This window comes from Oreochromis aureus, linkage group 7 (genome assembly GCF_013358895.1).
Source record: "Oreochromis aureus strain Israel breed Guangdong linkage group 7, ZZ_aureus, whole genome shotgun sequence".
Classification (NCBI taxonomy): Eukaryota; Metazoa; Chordata; class Actinopteri; order Cichliformes; family Cichlidae; genus Oreochromis; species Oreochromis aureus.
In genome coordinates this window covers 60,396,364-60,420,192 of record NC_052948.1, presented here as the reverse complement: position 1 = coordinate 60,420,192, position 23,829 = coordinate 60,396,364, and the positions used below count along the sequence as shown (strand labels likewise).

Here is a 23,829-nt window from a genome sequence, read left to right as displayed (position 1 = left end):
CATTAATTTAAATACAATAAAACATTGCTACATGGAAAGGAGTTGGTTTGTTTTGCTCTGTTCCAGAAACAGCATCCAAAACACACCACGGAAGAACACAACTTAGCAGCAATAAAGCAGATCATTATGCTCAAGACAAAGCATTTTAGAGCTAATGTAGGTTTACTCATGCAAGAATTTCAAGTGATTTCCTCAACTCTTCTCCTATAACCTGCCTATTAGATGCAACCTTTGTTTCTCCTTTCTGAACTGAGCAGTTTCTGTCATATGCCTGCTTCCAGGACAAACTGACTGGGTGTGCATTAGAAATTAGTGAGAGTTATCTCTGCTTGTACAACTGACTACGAGTACCCTTGCAAAAACCCAGAAACTATTCTAATAATCGTAAAACCAGTTTTCAGAGAGAGATATTAAAACTCGCCTTTAATTGCACAGGGAGGTCGTCAAATGTCGTCTTTATGGGGGAAAGTGTTCAGACTAAAGATGAAGGATTCAGCATATTTCTGTTGTTGTTTGGCCTGGTTACAGCATTTAATTGCCTCAAGTAAAAATAAATTAAACTAAAATAAAAATAAAGTCATCCTCATAATAGTAAACTTAAGAAAAATCTCTCATCCAGCTGTTAACCCTGGAAAAAAAATTAGAGGGTTATTTTGAAGTAACACCTGGACTGGGAAGTCCAGCTGGACGAGGTTTTGTCTTTCCAAAGCAAACTCAGATTTGATTTTCTGGCTCATTCTGAAGCCCTGACATGGCCTCGGGTGCAGAAACCAGCAGGGAGCTCAAAGACCAGTGTCAGCAAGCCAGTGCTGTAAAAACAACATGTCAACAGCACTTAATACATACACGTTAAAGACGGCCACAACGTCATGTGACAGGCGTGACTAACCAATCAGCACTTAGGTGGGAATAAAAACGAGCCAATGAGAGTCCCTGTGAGGGCACAGTTAGATCGTGGACTCATTCTGCCATGTGATGAAGCTGATGAGATGACAGAGAAAGCATGACAGGACGAAGTGGCACACAGGCATCATGTCCTGAAAATGGTGATTGTTTGTTATATGCGAGCTCCACTTACTCCAACAGTAACCTGCTTAAGGCAAAGCAAAGCACAAATGTTATATTTTCAATGGGAGTAAGATTAGCTACTTAACAAAATGTTTGGTAGCATACTGAAGCCAGACAGTAATTCCCTGTTTAATAATACATCTGTTTCCAAATAACCACTTAAATTTGTCTGCGATATATGAAAATGGTGCATCTTTCTCATATCTACTCCACCTACCATAAGAGTTACAAATCAGAAGTACGTTTACTTAAATACACGTTAATCCATCCAAAAGTTGTGATATTTACTCAAAACACAAGAATGTGCTTCTCGTGGCCTCCTGTGACCAAAGCTCTTTGCTTGTTTGGTATACTTTTCAATTTCGTGTAGTTATACAGAATTAGTTAGTCCAGATAAATAATAAGCACTGATGGGAAAATAGGTTTATTTTGCAGAATAATACAATAAAGTCACCATTGTTTAGCAAATTATAAACCACTTTATTGAGCAGAATAATGTATAAAGGTGCAGAAAAGCCAAAATGTAATGTCATCAGAGGAGGACACAGGGTCTCAGGGGGAGCAGCAAAGTCACACACTACGACATTTTAGTAAACCAAAAGAAAATCTTATTCAACTGAAAGTCCATCACTGACAAAAAAGAAAATCTATATACTGACCATGCACAGGCCCAGAGTGTAAACTACTAGTTAGCCATAAAAACCTAAATGACTTAAAAACAATTAATTTATACAGTTTTTTTTTTCAATAAAACAGATTCTGAAGTGGCCAGTTTGCATTTTATCCTGAAGCCTATTCCAGCTCAGGGTAAAGAGAAGTTCAGCCTGGACAGGCTTAGCAGCACACAGAGAAGCAACCACCAACTCTCATCTCCACACCTACAGCCAATTTGGAATAAACAGTTAACCATAACAAGCACGTTGTTAAACTTTAAGAGGAAACCAAACATACAGAGGCAGAATGTGCAAACTGCACACTGAGAGGACCCAACCAGGAGGTTAGACCAGAGAATGTGAGGTGGCAGTGCTGAACACTGAACCACTGCACTGTAAAAGTTTAGGGAACTTTAAATTTGTCATACTTGCAAATTAAAGTAACACTGGCAACTGCACAACCAATCACAATTTGGTTACAAATCAAGTATCAGGTGATCAGTCTACCTGGACACTACAGCAATACCATATTTTATGCCAATTCATTGTTGAGATAAGATACATTATTACGATGTCAGCTAATAGATATCAGTCTACATTTCAAGCTAGAGGATTATCAGTGTCAGTGATGTATATTTAAAGATCAGGACCAAACTCCATGGCAATCAAATATAGTGATCGTTCAACAGACCCACAGTGCCAACCACAGAGACCTGCCACTGTCTACAAGGTATAACAAGGTGAAAAGAGAAATAATTTTGGATTAACAATCCAAAACACTGGATTAAAAACATTTCCCAGAACTCTTAGCATCATTTTGTGTGATCATTAACTACCTGGTAAATGATCTGTCCAACCTTGTGATCCAGTTTCAATGATAGCACATAAGCTGAGGTAACTGTGATCATCATCCTTCTCCTTTAGCTGCGGACAACACTTTCTATTTTCAGAGTAACGAGCAGCATGTCACGACCGGTACGCTGAGCGGTCATGGAGGTCAAAGAAGCAGAAACAGCATTTTTCTCATGATTCCTCTTCAAAATTCCCCGTCTTCTTTTTCCAGTAACAGTTACAGTTTGGAGCTATATGTAACTTTTTTTAATATACATTGTATATAATATTACATACAGTATCACAACGTTGCTACAAAGTTACAGCTAACTGGCTAACCACCCCTATGCTGTCCATTACTCTCATAGTTTCCCAGTTTTCCCACAGTTGAAGACCACCTCCTAGTTCCCTGTTTCACAGAAAGTCCACAAATTTGTACGACCCTCAAACTATGACATGAATAATTGATTATGCATCAATACGTTTTTTATGTGTGTCCCAGTGGAGCAAGCCAACTGGGTGCTTTGCAGCTGATTCAGATGGAGCTCAAGGAATCTGGCCGCCAGCCTGGTCGAGTGAAGTCAACTGGGATCCTTATTACCCTCCATCCAAATTCAGGCTGAAAAGAACAATTTTCCACTGAGTAAATAAAACACCAAACACAAGTTAGCAGGGTGGTAAAAACTTCTATGCTTCTAAAGTCGAGCACATCGAGTAGGAAGAAGCAGTGAAGTGCGAGAGGCCGGCACCTTGGCTGCAGCAGACTAGGGTTACACAGACTCCGAGTCACAACCTCCTAACAAGCTATCTGGACATGATCAGAGACGGATCACGTTACCTGATAATGTTACAGCCGCATGAGAAGCTCTGTGTGGTTCAGGTAAATGTCATCCTGAAGCAGACACGCAGACAGTCTGACACACAAACTCATTTAATTTCAGCTTACTCAACCTTAATGTAAAGCTTTATGGACACTCACCATGACTGCTTCCTGGGCAGACGCAGCGCAGCACAGAGGAAAATTACAGGATTATCTTCCTTCACACTCAAGCTTCAGTTACATCGAAAAAGCAAGTAATTGGGCCAAATATTTGCAACCCATTCTTGTGTGTTTATAAATTTGTCTTTATTACGTTATTACTTGTTAAACTCCCAAGTGAAAGAAAAAAAAGTGAAGCTTAAACACCACTAGTGGTCAAATTCCTGGAATAAAACACCAGGCTATCTCACAACTGAGCACAGAGCTCAGCCGGTGCAGTGAACACAGCGGGTGTCTGCGATTCTTGCATCAGAGGATAGAGCAGAGGCAAATACTACACTGAAATGTAATCCAGTACAAATATTGACATTGGCCAAGTCTTCAGGAGTGAATATTGGTACTGGACTTAGTTAAACTAGGATGAGGATTATATCCTCACAGCACAGAAGCAGAAATGAAAACAAAAGCCATATTCATGGAGTAACTGAAACACAGCATAGCAATGCAGCTAAAAGGCTAAAATGTCATAATATGGTAAAATATTTGATATCATTGCTTTCATTATTAATAATTACTTTAAAATTGGGATAAAGAGGGCATAATTTTTTATTTATAGACATTTTAATACTTCAGGCAGACATAGGGCTGGGTGATAAGGGCAAATACCACCAATGGTACAAATATTGCTCTGCATAGTTGTTCTTTATACTAATATATATTAATATTCAAGACTACAGGACTCTATGCAGTGAACACACCACTAGTGCTTCATTGGAATTTAGTAGGCAAATAGCAGTCAGCTGCCGATCAAGCATCTGATTAACTGATTATCTATAAAAGCAGAATTTTTGGCAGCTTGCTGGTCTGCAGCATTCAAGTGTGCGTGAACACCATGCCACAATCTACCCAGGAGTTGGCATCTCATTAAATAAATGGCTTTATTAGGTAACTCCTGCTGTCAAAGTGTCCTTAAACTCACCACTCTTTACCTAAAATGTGCACTTCCCCTCTTCTTACTTCCCGGTTTATTGCCCTGTAAAGCTCTTCCTCACCTCCTCTCTGCTCTCTTCATCAGCTCCTTTGTTTGATATCATTTCTGACAGGTCTAACTGTGAGATTTGATCACTGACTCGCTCACATGCCCAGTTTTCAGGGCAGACCCATGCATGTGTCTCAATGGCATAAAAAACCGAGCAGCTTCAGTACAAAATACTTGAATGTTTTACCCCTTAAAAAGCAAATGTTTATTTCCATTAATCCAGAAAAGTGGACAAAATTGCTCAAGTGCAGTGCCATCTAACAGTCTCAGAAGAACTCTGATTTACCTCTGAGATCAGAGCAAGAGCTGATGGAACCAAAATCAAATAATATAAGCTTTTATCTTCAATGGCTTTTCTTGACATCCACTTAAATAACACTGTAAATCAATAAGTATGAATATAAGTTTACTGTAATGTTCATTTAACAAACAGCTTTTATTTTTCTACATTTCCACTTGCCTATTAGTCATCTGTCTTTTCTTTCCCTGCCTCTAGGAAGGCAGGTGAGACAGCACAAAGAGCCACCAGAGTGGGGGGCTTTCCTGGAGGTATGGTTTGTCCCTCCTTATGGGACTATTATTTTTAAACATATTTGACTTTTTTTACTTGCTTTTAAATCTTATTGTGTCCCCGTTTATCATCTACCCTTCTTCAAAGGGTAAATGATAAACCCTCGATGCAAACGTTAACTGCTTTAACCTCCTCAAACAACCCCCCACCTTTTTTTCTTAATCAGATCAAGTTGCATAATGAGGATAAAAATAATATTTCAGGCTGTCATACAAATGCTAATGGGGGAGTTTTACAGTAACAAAAAGTTATGCACAAGAGCATCTCTGATTGCACAACAGCTTGAACCTTGAAGCGTATGGGCGAAGAAGGAGCAGAAGACCACACCAGGTGCCCCTCCTGTCAGCTAGGAACAAATACTCGAGGCTACAGTTCCCACGGGATCACCAAAACAACAGAAGACTGGAAAAATGTTGCCTGGTCCAATAAGTCTGAGTTTGTGCCGCAACATTCAGATGGATTTTGTAACTGTGTGATGCTATCATGCCAATATGGACCCAAATCCTGCACCTTGATTTGTTCTGAAGGAAAAAGAGGGCTGCAGGCTGTTATTAGCAAGGTGTACCTAATAAAGTGTCAAGTGCGAGTATAAGTCACAATGACTGGAAGGCTCAGGTACAGTTCATGGACTTACAGTAAACTGAGCAAACTACAGTAAACTGTGGCTGGTTGGTGGATGCAGACATTAGATTTAAAGTCGTAAGCATCTCCTGGTATCACACCTGAGAGGCAGAGGTTCTTTTTGGCAGGTCAGAAATCCTCAAAAAACAAAGCCATGTTTGGTTTTTGAAACTCTGCAACAATGTCAAACCCTCAGTGAGTCATTAGTTTTACCTCCTTTCTAGAGGAGCCTCCAATATCCACACACCACAGGCTGCACACTTATTGCACTCGAGTAGGGGGATTAAAGATGTGCTGAAGTTCCATAACACTCTGACATGATACATTTGCATATTTCTACACATTACCGAGCATTTCCGCCAACACAGTACTCCCTTTTATCACATGTTAAACCTTTAACTCATCCCTTGCACACTGCGATGCTGCAGCGAGGATTTGAGAAGGAGCAAAATAACGGCTGAAAAACCAAAGAAAAACCTAATCCTTTCGTTTACCTTCTTTCTGCTCTGCTTATTCCTCCTGGAATCCACAAATTTCTTACTACTTTATTTTCTCTTAAATAGGACAACACACCATGAGCAGCATCAAGCCTCTTCTGTTCTCTAACACCTCTTCACATTCCTCAACAAAGAAAGCCAAAGATCGCCTTGGACAAGCCAGAGTTTCTCCTCTTTCTCTCTCTGACACTGTCTTTTCTTTCACTCCTTCACTTCAGCAAACAGCGGATTATTTTCCTGTAGATTAACAGCCTGACTTTGTCTTTTTAGGTTTCTACGCTTTTCCTCTTTTTGCTATTTCGCTTTCATTCCTCTGCTTTCAATCTCACCCATATCTCTCCTCTTCTCCTTTGTCTCTCCCTCTAAGCAGCAGTGGAACTACACCACAGCCGTGGACGGCAGCGGCTCTAAAGATGACAGAGCAATCATCTGAACATGGCCACTCTGGGACTTACACGAGCAGCTTTGATCACAGAAATGAGTGCCATCATCTGCTTGACCCAGCATGTGTGCACCCTGCGTAAACCTATCACGACAAGCCGATGAACGCTATTGTCAAAAATAAACTGTTGCAACAATAAATGTTACCAATTTAGGGCTTTTATCAACTGACACTTCAGCCGAGCTCCTGTGTGCATTTCTTCTGTTTCCGTGTGCTAATGCCACCCAAGTGCCAACCTCAGCAGCCTTAATCAGTTCACTGTCGTCAGCGGCAATGATGCCTTTCAACTCCGTCTCTTTTTAAAATGAGATTTGCAACAGAAAGGAGGCACCGGCCTGATGTATTCACTGGCAGGAGGCTCCTTCAGCTCTCTCATGTCTCTGATGTTTATGCGTGTATGTCTGTGTGTGTGTGTGTGTGTGTGTACACTGTCTCCAGCCTTAGATGGAGCAGATGCTTGAGCGAAGGGGGGCCACACATCAACCTTGATATTCTGCTGTTAGCATATCAGCGTCCCCCCTCTTTCACCCTCCCCCTTTCCGTTTTACACACGCTGTCAGAAATTGATGATCTGCAATTACACAGCATGTGTCGGTGCAACTAAACATCATTTAATAGCTCCAAGCTGACAGTACATGACTGAGCAAGCAAGCGGAGAAACACCAGTGTCACAGTGAAACTACCATGTTGTCTCCAACAGACCATGTTGGAGTCGCTGTTATGTAGAAAAATATATATAATGGGATATACAATGTAGGGAAAATTAAGGGTGACGAGGACAATTTTGGAATTTCTGGCTTGAAAAACGTTTTTGTTGTAAATTCTAAGAAAAGCCTCGGCCCACTATGTGATATTCTGTAAAGATGAAGAAGTTTAGCATCGATTTGAGCTGGAATTAAGAGTAGATCATACTCCAAGAAAGCACACCAAACCCTTTTTGTGTAAAAAGACCCAAAGCACCAAAGCAACATTTGACTACTTATTTCCACTTTGCTAGAAACTTACAGTATGTTGCACAGTTTGTGTCATACTTGTCCTTCACTTTGACATAATTTCACGTAAAAGTGAGCACATAATGTGCTTTTTTTGGTATCATATTTCTGTCCACAGTCATTACAGTATAAAACTGCCTCACTTTCACAGGAAATCTCTTACCAGTGGAAATAGCTGGGTACTGTCATGGCACTGTTACGGCCCTCAGTGGGCGAGGTGAGGGTTTTTAGAGTACCCACCTCTGTTAGGTGTGTCATGCATTTGTGCCATGTTGCTCAGAGCACACACTTCATTACTACATTCTGTAGAAGATCTGAGTGACTGGGTGTCGGAGGTCACTGATGTGCACAATGCAAAGTTCGTCTGTACTGCAAAGTTAGTAGGGTGAAAGGACCAATCAAAAATACCTATGTAACACCTTTTTACAGCAGCAGCAACAACAGCATATTACCTTTATGCTTATGTTAAGTTCCTCAGCCTACGCTTTTCTGCTGGAAGCTAGCCCCGCCCACCCGTGTATGCCACAACAGCTTGCACATTTATTTTTCATTATTTGGTTTCAGAGCTCCGCCTTAGCAAAAGAAGTTGTCATTTTGCATCTACAAGGAAGAAAACAAACCATGTTTACTTATACTGTCCCATTCAATCTTATGTCCCAATTACTCTTAATAGAAAGGCTGATATGCTCACAGCAGAACCCCAGCAGGATTATCACTGAAGCATTTTTAAGACTTAATACAATATTTGAAATACAGGCTGTGCTGAAGTCTCTCCTAACATAACTGAGTGCCACCATAAGCACCATTTACGAACCTCGGACCACAAATTCACTTTTAAGTATGAAAAAGAAGACAAAAACATAAGCCGCACTTTACTAGCATATATTAAACGCTAATTATTCAGGAATTAGACAACTTGACAAATTTTGTTGTAGCAAAACAACTTGTAAAATGTAATTACCGAAATGAAAAGCTATTTTCACACAAAAATAAGTTAGAGTTTAAATGTATTAGAAATGCGGGGAAACTACAACATTAAAGTCATGTTACTCACGTTGTGCGACCCTCTGACGCGCAGTCCAAACAAATCCTTTAACTGCGTTTGTTGGAGACGCTTGAAGATAAAGTGAGAGGACACAAACGCGCCATTACGCGTACATACAGCAGTTGTGCGCGCAAGGTGCCCTGACCTGTGTTAAGTGTCTGTCTGTCAGTACTCTGCGCTGTACTGTAGCGCCAGCTCCCTCAGCTCTATCACCTGCCATGTGATACGCACGATGCCTTTACGAGCTCATCGGAACTCCTGAAACTCCTGACTTCATATTTCTCTCTCTTTTAGATCTACATTGAACATTATGATATATTTCGCAGTGCGCTCATAGTTGAGAATGAAAAGGAACCATCGAAATGTATTACTTGTATCTTTTCTTCTCGGATCCAACAAATACCAATGATGATTATAATACTGTGCAGTTTTAATCGAAGTTGAATAAATATTTGGGCTGTTGCTACTACAAGCTGCTGTTGTGTTTTATTCAACTGATAAGCCGAAGATTTTAACGTCTTAAATTAGCCTCATTATCCTACAACTGATGTCTCCGACATTCATGAACGCACCAAGGCATCGATCTGTGGTAATCCGGATAACGATTTGGTTTTAACACTCCAAACTCAAACGTTTGTCCAAAAGGTTCTTCACATTGCCTGAACCTGAAATATGTGTTCTGCGTGTCAGGGAAAAGAGGGGGAGTGATACCACTACCACTACTACTAATAATAATAATAATAGTAATAATAAGAGATTCCAAGATTCATGGAGTCACACATGTACAACACACAGTGAAATGTGTCCTGAACTGCTCCTTGACTGTGCAAAATATTATAAACAATAAGTAAATTTAAATAAAAAATCGGACATTTTAAATGTAATAATAATAATATTAAAGAATAATAATACCAACAATTAATTTATCTTTAAGAGGTTGAGACAGGAATTTGGGGGTATGTATTTGCGTGTTCATTATATGAAACAGGAAACAGCTAAAAACAACCAAACAACGTGGGGAAAAAATGTCCATTTTATGGTTAGCTTAGCTTGATTATTTTTTAAATAAAATCAAACACTGCCATCTAGTGATTTAAAGTCATAAGTAAGTATACTAGATTGTACATTTTCAGTGCAAGCAAATCACTGATTGCATGCTTTATTAATATTTAACTTTTTTTTCATATATATCGCCATTGATGTGATAAATTATACAAAAACAATGTGTTACAACTAGCTGTTGTTGTTGTTTTTTCGTAGCAAACACAAATCAGAAACCAGTAGTACACACAGCACTGCATCTGCACGACAGCCTGTTGTGATTTACACACACACACACACACACACACACACACACACACACACACACACACACACAGTAACAGCATAGATATTCTACACGCTTTCATTATCTGGAATCCAGCTGACCATAGAGTGATTACTGATACAGTCCCTCTGTAGTGATGCTTTTCATTCACTGAAGATCACAATGACAACAAACACGAATACAAACATGACCAACGCTGACAAATTACAATCCTGGTTTAATTTTGTCAGTGGTGTACAGTGTTAAGGAAAACTGGTATTTTTTCACTTCAAATATGGAACCATAATTATATCAAGCTTGACGCAAACAACAGGAACACCTAATAACAAATAGCTGAACTTAAACCACCTAAAATCAGCCATATCTTCTTTCTCCAAAAGAAAGATGACTTTGCATGGGATTTCCGAAGAAACAGAAGAAATTCTTGTGCAGCAATGGATTTTTAATCTCAGCAGAGAAACAGTTCCTCGGGTAGTGAATATATCAAGAGACTATTTCAAAATTCCTGGTGTCTACAATTAATTAATGACAAGTTGCTGTAATAAGCCACTGCAGGTATGTTGAGCTCCCCCTTATTATCCATTACTGTTTTATTGCCCTGTGAATACAACTGGTCATAATCTATCAGTTACCAACGTGATATTTTATAACTTGTTTCATTTAAGAAAGAGGACATGTTTAAGAAGCTATTAGACATATCAAAAGCTATAGCAGTAAATCATAACAACAGTTACAACAGACACTATAATAATATAAGGAAAACAGAGAAAACCCCAACAATCATATGTTCATTTCACAGTCAGTGTTGGAGACACTAAAGAAGGAAAATGAGATCCTGCAGTATAACTGTTGGAAAAAACAAAGCAAACACAGACAGTTTAAAAGAAGTCAATAAAGGGGTAAACTCTGTAACTTTAGCAAGAGCCTTTAGTCCACAAAATATCCAATCCACCGGCACAGCAGACACAAACTCATGCCCACTGTCAGGACGATGATCAAATCACAGCACCACCTCCACTGGAAGATGAACCAACGTCAGACTCTGTGGAGCCTGAAGTGGTTAATGGGCCTCCTGCAAATTGTGCACAGGCTGCTGACACATCTGAGGGGAAACATGGGCAGGATGGAGGAGAAAAGGAAGAAATATCCAATATGTTTATGAGCACACGTGTACAAATGGTAGCTTTGTTTGGCTATAACTTCATTAAAGAAGAGCAGCCCTTTTAAAAACACCATTAGCCTGATCATGTGGTTAGTTAAGAAAATCTGTCTTAAAATTGAGGGGTGAGATTTCAATAAGGTTTAAAAAGCTCCACACCGGCATCATCACTGACATTTTTAAAGAGTCGAGCTGATGAGGTGCTCAGTTTAATGGATTTAGGAGATCCAGCAACTGATAATATGATTGTGTTCTTTCAAAAAACTGTGAGGATAATCTAATGGCATCAAAAGGTTCCTCTCACCTGTTTGCATAACTGGATACAAAGTCTCTGAGGAGATACCTGTTATGGAATTGTGATAGTGAGAATAACAGTAATCGTCTATTTTATTAATACGCATCCACACAAACTTCACAGTGGTCATTTTGTGTAATCCAGAAGTCACTGTCCCTTGATTTAATATTTGCTTTGTTAGGATAAAACACATACTGCTCTATCAGGATGATGTAGCAGTTTTCCACCACCTGATGGCAGAGCAGGACCAAACATCTCAGCGAGAGAGGCTGACCGCTGAAAGCTGGAAATATAAAGGTGACAATGTCAAGAGGAATGTGTTCAGTAGCTTCTAGTGTGTGAGTAGTCATCTCGGTAAGATGACACAACCTATAAAATATCTTCAGTGCTAAAATATATGATATATGTATTGCATGACACAATATGAACAAGTGTAAGAGAGCTTTATTTGGTAAGTTCAGTTTCCCTTCCACATAGAAGCAGGAGGTTAGCCAAGAAAGACCATTGTTGTTGTTGTTATTATTATTATTACATTTTCCTTCTGCTATTTAAAATCAATAGCTGATTACATTATTTTAGTATTGAGCTATAAGCATAGCGAGTACTACATAAGTCTTTGTTGTACTTGCGTTACTTTTGCTTTCTTCTGTGATTTAAATGGAAGGTGAGAAAAATACATTTGAATTTAACACTCAGTTCCCCATTAGGTATGATTGGAGACGCTGGAAGACCCGCCTTTTTCTGTGTCAAGGTAGCCGAGATACAGGAAACTGTAGAAAGCAAATTCAATTTCAAAATAAAGGTCTGAACCTGTAGTTTTAATGTCGTGCACAATTTACATATAAGTGTCAATATTGCTGGCATATAATATTTACATGATCTAGGAAAGCTTTCTGGAAAAACTTTTAGGTGTAAATAAACTCCGTAAGGATAATAATGTCTTTGAATTACCTTGAATAAAGTGTTCTTGCCCAAATTCTGACATTGTTGATTATATACTCTGCAAAAATGGGGCTTCCATGTAAGATCTCTAAAACTGCAGCAAGTAGACCTGTGTCTTTTTAGTTAATGAAAAGTATTAATTATGTAGCTGAGTTTATAGGTTGTGATTTGTTAACATTAACAAAATATGCACTGGTTTTGCAGAAAAAAAACAGAAATGACTATTTTTAAATTATTGTCAGCCTATTGCTCTAAGATATCAGTCACAGATGAAAAAATATATATTTTGAATATTTTTTAATTGAAATTGTCATCAATAAGAATGACAGCTGATTGATCTCCAGCCTTTCTAGTTCATGTATCAAAGATATGCAACTCAGTGTATCCATCAGAGTGTGAGTAAATGTTAGATAAAAGCCCTGTATGAATGTGTGTGTATTATAGGGTAAAGGAGACTTGAATTTGTATTTGATTTGGTCAAACTGAGTAGAAACGTGCCAGTAGCAGCCCATTCAACCATTTATTTCCATATATGATGCAAAATGAAACAAGAATGTAATTTTATATATATTTTTAAAACCAGCTCGGACAGACTGTGGCAGAAGATATTACAAACAAAAGAAAAAAAGTTGATTCTGTTCATCTGGACGTAGCGTTTTCAGTGGGAGAAACGTTTCGTCACTCATCCAAGTGACTTCTTCAGTCTCAGCTGACTGCAGGTTTCCCCAACCTTATAAACAGTACATTTGCATAAAAAGAAAAAAGTTTTTTTTTTTTTCATTAGGAGGACCCTGCAGTATTTTCATATTATGTTATATTAAAGTGGAGCTCACATCGTTAGGGTTGTTGAAGTTATTAAATGTTTATTTTTAAATGTTTTAAATTCGGAGAGTAACAGTGAACTTCACACTTCTGTGTAATGAATCTCTTTCCAAGTTGCCTAGTTCAGGTTTTAGTGTGTGTGGGGGAAACATTAACCGGAAGTGCTAACCTCGCGCTGTAGTCTCGCTCTTAACTAGACGCTCGTCGCGGGGATTGGTGCTGATACGGTGACTGTGCTGTGAGGAGCAGGTCGCAGACACGGACGCGCTGCACAGTTAACCGCCCACGGAGTACATAAAGCCGTGTCTCCACGGCCGAAAGCTGAGCGTTGTTAGCCGTGGAGGACTGCGGCGGGACCTCTGACATTTCACCGGCCGCTGGGCTTCATTGAGTCTCCGGTGTGAGTATCTGACAGCGAACGCACCACTGAGCGCTAATCACGAATGCTGGTTTTAAACGCCTCGTATGTTTAACATTCACCCCACACATTCTTCCTTACTTTGTGTTTAATGCCCTAAAGGTGCTGGTAATAAACTGCAGGATATTTATTTATTCATTTATTTAGCAACAGTCCCACACTATTACCACACACACACACACACAGACACACACACGGGCATGGCAGGTTAACACGGGGTTGTATTTTGGTGACTTTGCTGACAAGTCGGATCTTGAGCCCCCTCCTTTATGGGGCTTTGCTGCTGTTGGTAAGTTATTTAGCATTTGCTGCAACTTAACACGTTCCAAGCACGCAACAGGTGGCATGCCAAGAACAAGCTCAAATCACCGAGAATCTGAAAAAGGGAAGAAGTTAAACTTTTATTTTGAAATCTGTCGAGAAAATAAATGTTACGTGAGCCTGTGAGACCGGTGGATAATGCGCATGGCTGTTATAGAACTGCTCTTTAACATTTGAATGCATTTATATGAATGAGCACAATTTCCATACATCAATTAAATACCGTATCTATGACGTTTGCTATCTTTATCTTTTTCTTTCTCTCTCTCTTGTTGCAATTATTTATAGCCAGAAAGACATTAAATTTGAGGTTTTACAACTGAGTTTGAGCAAGAGCCTTTGCAAGGCTCTATATTGTGGAAAGCAGAGAAGTTTCTAATCTCATCCCATAGTGGAGACTAACATATGCAAACTTCTCCCATCAGAGATACAGGAAAGAGGCTTACTAATTTGCTGAAGTTTCCAACAAGTGTAGGTGCATTAAAACTTGTAGTTTTAAGCGGTGACGTGTTTTTCCTTATATCCTCTGATGTGAAATTCAATCGGGACCAATGGTTAATTTCATTTGAGAACCTCCCCGTTGTTGTGGGTTAATGTTTCAGTAGTTGGACAGAATTACACTCAGTTTATTCTTCTTAAAAAAAAAAAGTGGATTAGTATCATTACAATAAAGATTTATGCTCCATTTTTACATAACCACGCCATGGTGTGAAGAGACTGTTCTCTGTTGCTGGACTTGAGGAGAAAAACAAAGCTGGGAGCCAACTTTTCATACGCTGTTGGTAGCACCTATTGCAAGTAGCTTACAGCTTTTAATGTGAGTGTTGGTCAGAAGCAGCTTGGTCACCATGGAGACCTAAAAGGTCAGAGATGCAGGAATTAGATAAATCCTAAATGACTGTTCTGAACACAAGTAATGGCAGGGAGGAAAATATTTGTTGTTGGCTGTGCTCCTGTGCTGAACTTCAGAAAAGAGTTGATTTCAGGTGAAACGAAACAAACTCCACAGCAGGAGTTTAGATTGTCACATCAGTAGGAACCACGGCCCGTCTGCAACCACATCAAGTTGTACAGACATCCCAGTGGCAACATTAAGTGGAAAATGCACTGATAAATTAGCTGATGGTGAGGTAGCCTGGTACTTAATATGGTGTCTTTGTACTCGGTTGAGCACTTGAAGCGCTTTCATGTTGTTAGCTTTGCTGACTGATATTGGCTTAGCAGCAGATAAGATAGCATTTACCAATATCATTGGCTGGGTCCGTCACAGGTGGTGGGTAAATTTTAAAAAAACAAAACAAACAAACCTCTGTATAGACGAGGCAAATTATTATTTGGTATTTGTTTTGAATCTCACATTTTGCTTTGTTCTCAATCTTTCAGTTTTTTTTATTGTTGGTGTTTTTGTCTGCTGAACAAGGAAACCCAATTTTAAATTCAGCATTTCCACACTCTGTACTGCCTACAGCAGCTGACTCAAATCTGTTACCAACAAACTAAATGAATGTTTTATGTTACTCATACATGCTGTGTGTATCCTTTTGCTCTAACGAGCACACTCCTGAGCTACAGTGCACAGTGGTGGCTGTAGAGAAGGTCATATACTAACTGCAAGGTTGGTGGTTTGATCTCTGGCTCCTCCAGGCCAAATACCCTTGGGTAAGATACTAACCCCAAGTTGCGCTGTGAAAGCTGGATAGAAAGCACTTGCGTAGAAAAAGCATAGGGGAAACAAGTGCTTTTGTAAATGTGTGAATGAGGAAAGTTACATAAAGTGCTTTGAATCTTCATGTTGAGTAGAGTTCTCTTTTTTTCTCCTCTTGTCCCTGATGTTGTGCATTTTCATTGTTTTTCTTACCATTCTACCTCACTCCGACCGGTCTTCCCAATGTCATGTTTGTGCTATGTACGTATGGTCGGAAGGGGAACAATTTCACTGCATGTAACTGTATGTAACACACAACATGTACGTGTAACTTTGCATGTGACAAATATAGGATTGAATGACTCTATATGAGCCCATTACCCATTTACCATTTTGCTACATTAAAAAAAGTTAATAATGCATCTCATTTCTTTGCTGGTTACTACCTCTGATGTGAAGCTGAACATCTTTGTGAACCTTCTCCACACATAGACCTTGCTTTGCTTCTACTGGGTTTCCCGGTTTAACATTTTATCCTTTTTAAATTATTAGTGGACAATCCACTTGCTTCTTTTTCCCCACCCTTTCCCTCTCCTGTTGCCCCTCTGGTTGGTTTGCTGGACGGTTGCTGTTGTGGTTGTTAGCTGCCTCTTTAGAGAGTCTCTTGTCCTACATTGGGAGTCCAATTCCACTGTATTGGGCTTCATAGTGTGAAGAAGTATTATACGTGAATGCTGGTTTTGCCCTTGGCCTACTGGGAGATTTTAAAAAATGAAAACCTTTAACCTTTTGTCCTTTAATTGGTGGCACTGAAATTTGTCATTCATTGTTTAGATTACCTTTTTATGGCCTTGGCAGAGATTCTTTTTCTTTCAGTAAATCCTAACTGACCTGAATGTGACAGTAACGGTCTATGGAAAAAAAACTTCCATAGACTTTCATCTTCACATCCTGATGCCAACCCTTCAGATGTTAATCTCAGCCCTTTTTAAACTGGTGTTTCCTTTTTCCCCTGATGCCAGTGGGGAAAGGAAAAAAGCAGTTGCACAAGCGTTCACTTCCTGGAATGAACATTTGACTTATAAGGGGGTGGCACTGCACGTATCAGCTACGGGGGGCAGCGAGACAAAAATACACCAGGGAGCTGGGCGTCACTGTCACTGGCTCACCAGAGGTGCTGCTATCAAATGAGAGAGGCCAACTTTAGTTTGTGTGTCAGAGGGTTTTTCTAAGGTTATGCTGAGAACTTACATTTGTTAAGCGCATGATATTTAAGATTACTAAAGAATGTGGCCTACAGCTTGTAGGTTTGGACTGATATTGGTGGTAACTGTGACAATTTTTTTTCACTTTCATGCCTTTATTTATTTTTTTTTAGCTCCAAAGCTTTTTATCTTATTTCCAGTCAAAGTTCAGAGCTGTGTGGTTCTTGAGGTTGGAGTTGCCTTATAACACAGAGCTAAGTTTGGCAGGGCTAGCATACTGTACAGCAGCAGTCCACAGGTCTAATTCTTAGCCTGCAAAATCCTATACCTCTGCAGGACATATGGGTCTAAATCCTTCCATAAGCTGTGGTCTTAAATTTACTCTAGACCCATTTAAAATCTGTAGAAGTTAGTATTCACTGCAGCGTTATCATGTCTACAGATGCTTTAATGTTGGACCCTTTCAAATAATTTACTGAAAGCTTGTCATTCACTTCCTTTTCAATGTGGACATACTGTCTGGCATTTAATGTCACAACTGCCTGCAAGTTGTGGACATAATCAAGCCTTAAACCTCTACAGTGTGCGGTGTTAATCCCGTGAGGATTAAGGGTTTGATTTCAGGGCTCACACGAACCAATTAAAACCTTGCTCAGTCCAAACAAACATATGGCATTGAAGCCAATTTGCAGTAGCCTTTGGGACTGAATCAGGCTCGACTCACCACTAAGATGTGACTCATCTGTGATGCTCTACTTGTGAGCTAATTGTACAATAATAGTTAGAAGGATAAGTGGCATAGATAGGTAACATTTCAGTTTGACATTTTTCATTCATTTGTGATGTACAGCACTCTTTTAATATAACCGCCTCCTTAAAATTGCGTGGGTCCCCTTTGTGCAATAACAGCTTTCAGCAAGCTCTCTGATGGTCTGCTGTGGTATCAGGCACCGAGACATTAGCAGTAGATCCTTTAAGTCCTCTAAAGCTGGGCGCACATTTAACGACTGTCGGGCCGATTGTGAATGCGATTTGGATGTGACGACTGATCAAGCCCAGTCTGTGTTTACAGTTGGGAAATAAAGTCATGCACTGTGTGTCGCGCTTCCAGTCTTAATTCTTAAGAACCAGTCAAAGCAAGTCATCTCTTAAGACTTCTGAAAAACATCTTCACTATTTGCAACTGAGAGTCAGTGCTGTTGGTGTTGCCCAGGAAAAGATGAACAAACATAGGAAGAGAAATGTTTTGCTAAAATGTTTGTAAGAAGTAAACTGAAGAGAATCTCTGTGTTTGCACATTTTGATCAGGCTAAACATGTACACAACCAGTCTGAAGTTTGGACACACCTTCTCATTTAATGGTTTATTTATTTATTTTTTTATTTTCACGACTACTTACACTGTAGATTCTCACTGAAGGCATCAAAGCTATGAATGAACGCACATGGAATTATGTAGTAAACAAAAAGTGTGAAATGACTCAAAACATGCTTTATTCTTGAAAATTGCCACCCTTTGCTTTGATTACTGCTTTGCACACTCTTGGCTTTCTCTTGATGAGCTTGATGAGGTCCTGAAAACCTGAAATGGGTTTCCAACAGTCTTGAAGGAGTTCCCAGAGATGCTGAGCACTTGCTGGCCCTTTTGCTTTCACTCTGTGTACCATCTCATCCCAAATAATCTGGGTTTGGGTCAGGTGACTGTGGAGGCCAGGCTATCTGATCCAGCACCTCATCACTCGCCTTCTTGGTCAAATAGCCCATATGCAGCCTGGAGATGTGTTTGGGGTCATTGCCCTGCTGAATGTTAAATGATGGTCCAACTAAACGCAAACCAGATGGGATGGTTTGCGTGTCACTGCAGGATGCTGTGGTGGTAGCCTTCAATTTTGAGTAAATCCCCAACAGCGTCACCAGCAAAGCACCCCTACACCATCACACCTCCTCCTCCATGCTTCACGATGGGAACCATGCATGTAGAGACCATCGGTCACCTTTTCTGTGTCACACAAAGACACGGCAGGTGGAACAAAAGATCTCAAATTTGGACTCATTAGACCAAAGCACAGCTTTGCTTTGGTCTAATGTATTTCCTTGTGTTTCTTGGCCCAAACAAATCTCTTCTGCTTGTTGCTTTTCATGGTTTCTTAGTAGCTATTTGACCAAGTTCTTAAAGTAATGATGGACTGTCGTTTCTCTTTACTTAGCCGATTGGTTCTTGCCATAATATGAATTCTAACAGTTGTCAAATAGGGCTGTTGGCTGTGAACCAACCTGACTTCTCCACAACACAACTGATGGTCCCAACCCCAATAAGAAGGCAGGAAATTCCACAAATATACTATTATTAGGTGTACATATAACATAAGTAATATTATGGTAAATGTAAAAATGTTTCTTTGGTTCCCAACTTTTGACACTAAAACTTTTGACTTGTGGGTACCAAATTTACTTGAAGGCGCTTCTGTTTATTTTTTATCAGCTAAAGGTGGCAAAGTTTTACTTGAAGCAGGCTTGAGTTGGGAAATGGATTTTTAATTCTCCATGTGTGATTACTTTATGTAATTCTTTACTTTCTTTTTTTCTTTTCCCAGTTCAGACCAGTTTCAGTGCAAAGAAACTCCTTATTTCGAAACCTTTTCACAACATGCTAAATTCATGTTGTGACATTACGTATTTGCTCTTTATTTGTGGGATTGCCCACTGGCAGAATTTCCAGTGTTGTTTTGTGTTGTGATGGACGTGGCCAACTTGAAGCCACCCACTTGGTTTTAGCTGTTGGTTTTTGGTGTTTTGAAACAAGACGGCACAAGCCTGAGGCAGTTCTTAACTGAGAAACCCAGTACAGCCCACATTGGCTAATGTGTCTGACACATTGTTAGCTGGTTAATCTTCCTTTCTGTGTCCACGATTTACAAAATGGCATGCATTCATGATTCTTTAATTAAATAAAACCGTTGATTTAGCCCTTAAACTTATCAGGAAAGTATTAACTAAGTGAGCCAATCAAAGGGCCGTTTCTCAGACTTCTTCCGACGAATTATTTTTTGGAGTCGCCCCCTGCTGGCCATTAAAAAGAATGCAAGTTTGGAGGCACTTCCATGTAAGCTTCACACTTCAGACCTATAGCCACCTTTTTATATATGCAGTCTGTGCTTGTGTAGTGGACTGTATCAGTCGTTAGTGCTCTGTGACTATCCAAGAGCGCAATCTGCTGCAGTCGGTGAAAACATTCATTAGATATGTCCTCTTTTTCAGATAGCAGTTGAGTGTGAGGGCAGCTTCAGTTGCGAGGTGGGACTTGCATAGAGTTGTTTTTCCAGCACATCTCACAGTGTTGATCAGATTGAGATCTTTTTGGTTTTCACGCAGTTCTTGAGCAAGTTTTGCTGTTGTGATGCACGCTGAATTACACTGCCACCTGGTCTGACACAAAGCTTGTGCAATCATCAACATCCACATGCATGCAGGTTTATCAGCTGAACTCACTTAGCTTAGCTCATCACATCACAGGGTTTCCCCTTTTGAGACAAGTGCTGTATAAATACAAGTGCTGTATAAATACTACAGTTTACACTCTGTAAACTCCCTGCTATTGTTGGCGCTTCTGCTGCTGGGCATATTTCTGACATGTTACATCATGTAAATTGATCAAGTATCTGTGTAAGATTCCACACCGAGGAATAATTGCTACTGATCTCATTTACAGTTACACTTTTAGAAGATGGGAGGAAGAAGAAGGTAAATAAAAGTCAGATTAGCTGAAGCTGAATTGTTTGCATGGCGAAGAAGACTTTCAGTCGTCCATAAGACTCCATAACAAAAGGCCGTTTCCCGCTACTACCTTCAACCACCTTTGTGTTGTTCCTTGTCAATAAAGCACCTGATGTCACAGAACATGTTGCGATGGTCTCAGCAATACCAATTTAGGCAATTTAGGTCACTAAGACTTTCCTTTTACAGTGACATTAGTTTTATTGCTGTTTACCGAGTGTTCGAACACTCCCCTGTTGTTCGGCGCAACCTTTGTACCAAAGATGACTAACAACACGATGCCCTTATTAGTAGATTGTATGTACAGAAACAAACCCAGTGTGGTATAGTAAATCCCTAAAAGGAAATTTCAGCTCTTCAAATTCAACTCTGAAAATTGACTGGCTGTTGAATACAGACTTTATCTTGCTCCTGATATATATCCCTGTTAAATCTGAGGAGCAGAACTCATTCAGAGTTCTCGGAGCCCGTGTCATTCTTCACTTTATGGTATGTACAAAATGTAACTTGTTTACACTGAATAACAGCTTTTGAGTTTTAATCAGCTCTAAAGAATCGGCTCTTTTGTACTGAAACACTGAAGTAAAAGTAAACAAGTAAATCATGTGGATTATGTAGTAGTTGGTTACTGCTGCTGGGTATTATCTTAGTGCTTCATTCACATGCAGACCCAGTCAACCTTTGTAAAATTGTAGGTAGCTTAAAAAATTTCCTTTAAAATATCTCTGCATCTTTTTAAAGAGATTAGAAAATAGTTATTTGCATTCCTCCACAGAGATTTTTCACTCCTGACTTAAAGTCTAAATCTTTGCAATTTTTTTTTGCAAAAACATTTTCTGTATTTTGGTCTGTTAGTAGTTTGCTAAGTGTGACGATGGCGCTAACCCATCGGCCTGAGTTTGAGAGCAGGTGTGCTATCTGATTTTGGTTTGTGACTTTGCTTTTTCTGTACATGTGAATCTGGAGGGATTTGCATGCATTTGAATTGTGGGTATCTGGAGCTTTCAGCTGCCTTATTTACATGTGATGAGCCAGACTGGATGCAAATCTTACTTCCTTTTTCTTCCTTACGTAGTTCCTTTTTTCATCTGTAAGGAGAAGAGGGAATAATGATGGGTCCGATTGTATTCATGTTTTTTTTCCTGAATACTTTTGGTCAGTATATCTGGCTCTTTTGAATTCACTGAGACTTCCTGAAAAAAAGGAAAATATTAATTTGCAAATAAATCTCTATCTCTTAGATACGATGACCAATCAATAGGGTGACACAATCCTCTGAGCCTAACAGTCTGCTGGACTCTTATATGATTTTTTTTTTTTTTTTTTTTTCGTGGCACTTTGTTATCCTGCTTTCAGTTTGTAACTCTGCTGCCGACTGAAACGAATACAATTTTTGTGAAACTCGAAATGCTATATAACTGAAATTTACCGTCAGGTAAGTTATGCTGTAAAAGTTCAGCTGTATCCTTAGAGCTGGAAGGGCAACTGAATTTGTCAAATGGGCCAAAAATACATGAATAAATGTGTAGAGATGCAATTATTATTGAGCAGAACTGAGTTCAGCTTCTTGGTATGGCCCTCCACAGCAGTCCCAGTTCCTCATGTGGCCCCTCTGCTTTGTGTTCACTATTGGTTTCATTGTGGTAACTTATAGAAGTGAAATTCTTAAGCTGTGAGAAGCGTGTGTATAATATCTCAAGAAACACAGTTTTTAGTATCTCTGACACATGTGGCCTGGACTGTATTAAAATACAGTGCACTATTAAAAATACAATATTTAAGGAGGACACTGGGGAATGTAAGAAGTTATGAGATGCAACAGGAAGCAGTAGTTTCAGATGTGCAGTTATAAACCTGAAAATGTAACACACTTTTCTTACTGGGGAGTCTCTGCTTACCAGATCTACTAATAGAAACTATTCTGTGTTGGAACAAGCTCAATAATTTTGTGTGTGAAGATGCGTAACAATTGTTTTGATACATTCTTGTTAATTTACTCATTGTCAATCAAACTTGCTGCGACACAGGATTGTGTAATCATGTATCCCATGAAGCCTGTGGGCTTCATGTAGGTGAGGAATGCAAACATGGCAGTGAGGGGTCACATGTTGTCCTGTACAGTTATAGGTCTGACTGACAGAACACCCATGCTCAAGATCACAGTTGGAACCTGAGAGCTGTCGACTGTGTGCTAGGATATGTGTTAACCTCATTGTTCTTCCTGTGGTTGTCCTTGGAAGGTTGTAAAAAACATAAACTGTACATAAAAGATGGATGTGCAGGGTTTCTGCCAGAAACTCACACAGTGGGAGGTGAGATGTTGCACAGGGTAAATGGACTGCTACTAATTTTTAAGCGTGGGTTGATAGAAGCTCTGCATACAGTAGGACAGTGCTTGTTGACAGCACAGATTTAAATTGAACCTTTTTAACCCTTTAACCCTTTGCTTGGTTCTTTATTCCTTTGTTTAACTGCTTTATAGATTGTTTTTCTCCCTTTTTTTCCCCCCTTTTTCTAATGTTAAAATGGTTAACAGGAAGAGTTGTCTAATAAAGTACATACGCTAGCATAATAGTTGTAGCGTTAGGCTTTTGGCTAATTAAAAAACTGAAGAACAATTGTAGCTTTTGGCTTTATTTTTCAGCTTTGGAGGTGGGCACTCGAAAAGCCTCAAGTGGCCATTCTAGGATCTAATGTTTTTGGCACTTCTGGCTTAATTTTGTAGCCCTCAGAGTTGTTGCTTGGTGGACATTTAAAATTACATGAATTACATGTATAACTTACCCAATGACAGAATAGTCAGATCACATGATCCAAGTTGCAGCAGAATCTCCAGTATCTCCATGTATCTTTGTTAAAGAGCTTAACAATGTAAAACTTTGTCTTTATATTTTTGCTTAATTTAACTCATTTTACACTTGAAGGTCTACTTGCACAAATGCACAAATACCTTTTTGCCTTTATCCTGTACTTTTACATAATGACCCACTTCACTGTGCTGTGGTCCACCACCCAGAGGATACCAAATATGTAGCTGACGAAGAGTTTGGCCCCCCTTTGAGCTCCTTATCTGTAGGTTAAGTATGGGTGTGTCGTTTTCAGATGTGGGCTAAATTGATGTGCCTATAAGATATTGTCCCTGTGAAAGGCATTTAGCAGCGTGAACAGCAATGACTTTGAAGAA

General features: G+C 39.5%; 2 protein-coding genes across 9 annotated transcripts in view; one reads left to right on the top strand and one right to left on the bottom strand.

The window, feature by feature from the left end:
• The window catches only part of ppfibp2b (PPFIA binding protein 2b), an 88,165-nt gene extending 79,240 nt beyond the window's left edge, over positions 1–8,925 (bottom strand). For 2 of the 3 annotated variants that reach the window (XM_031738304.2, XM_039615709.1), the window contains exon 1: positions 8,748–8,925. The gene's annotated coding sequence lies outside the window, so the exon portion shown is untranslated. The remainder of the gene's footprint in view (positions 1–8,747) is intronic. The other variant, XM_039615711.1, reaches the window with a different exon arrangement.
• A 4,509-nt stretch (positions 8,926–13,434) lies between these two features.
• The window catches only part of mical2b (microtubule associated monooxygenase, calponin and LIM domain containing 2b), a 63,010-nt gene continuing 52,615 nt past the window's right edge, over positions 13,435–23,829 (top strand). For 4 of the 6 annotated variants that reach the window (XR_005613777.1, XM_031738368.2, XM_039614813.1 and 1 more), the window contains exon 1: positions 13,436–13,683. The gene's annotated coding sequence lies outside the window, so the exon portion shown is untranslated. Of the gene's footprint in view, positions 13,684–23,829 lie in introns of all 6 variants that reach the window. The other 2 variants (XM_039614815.1, XM_039614816.1) reach the window with 2 other exon arrangements.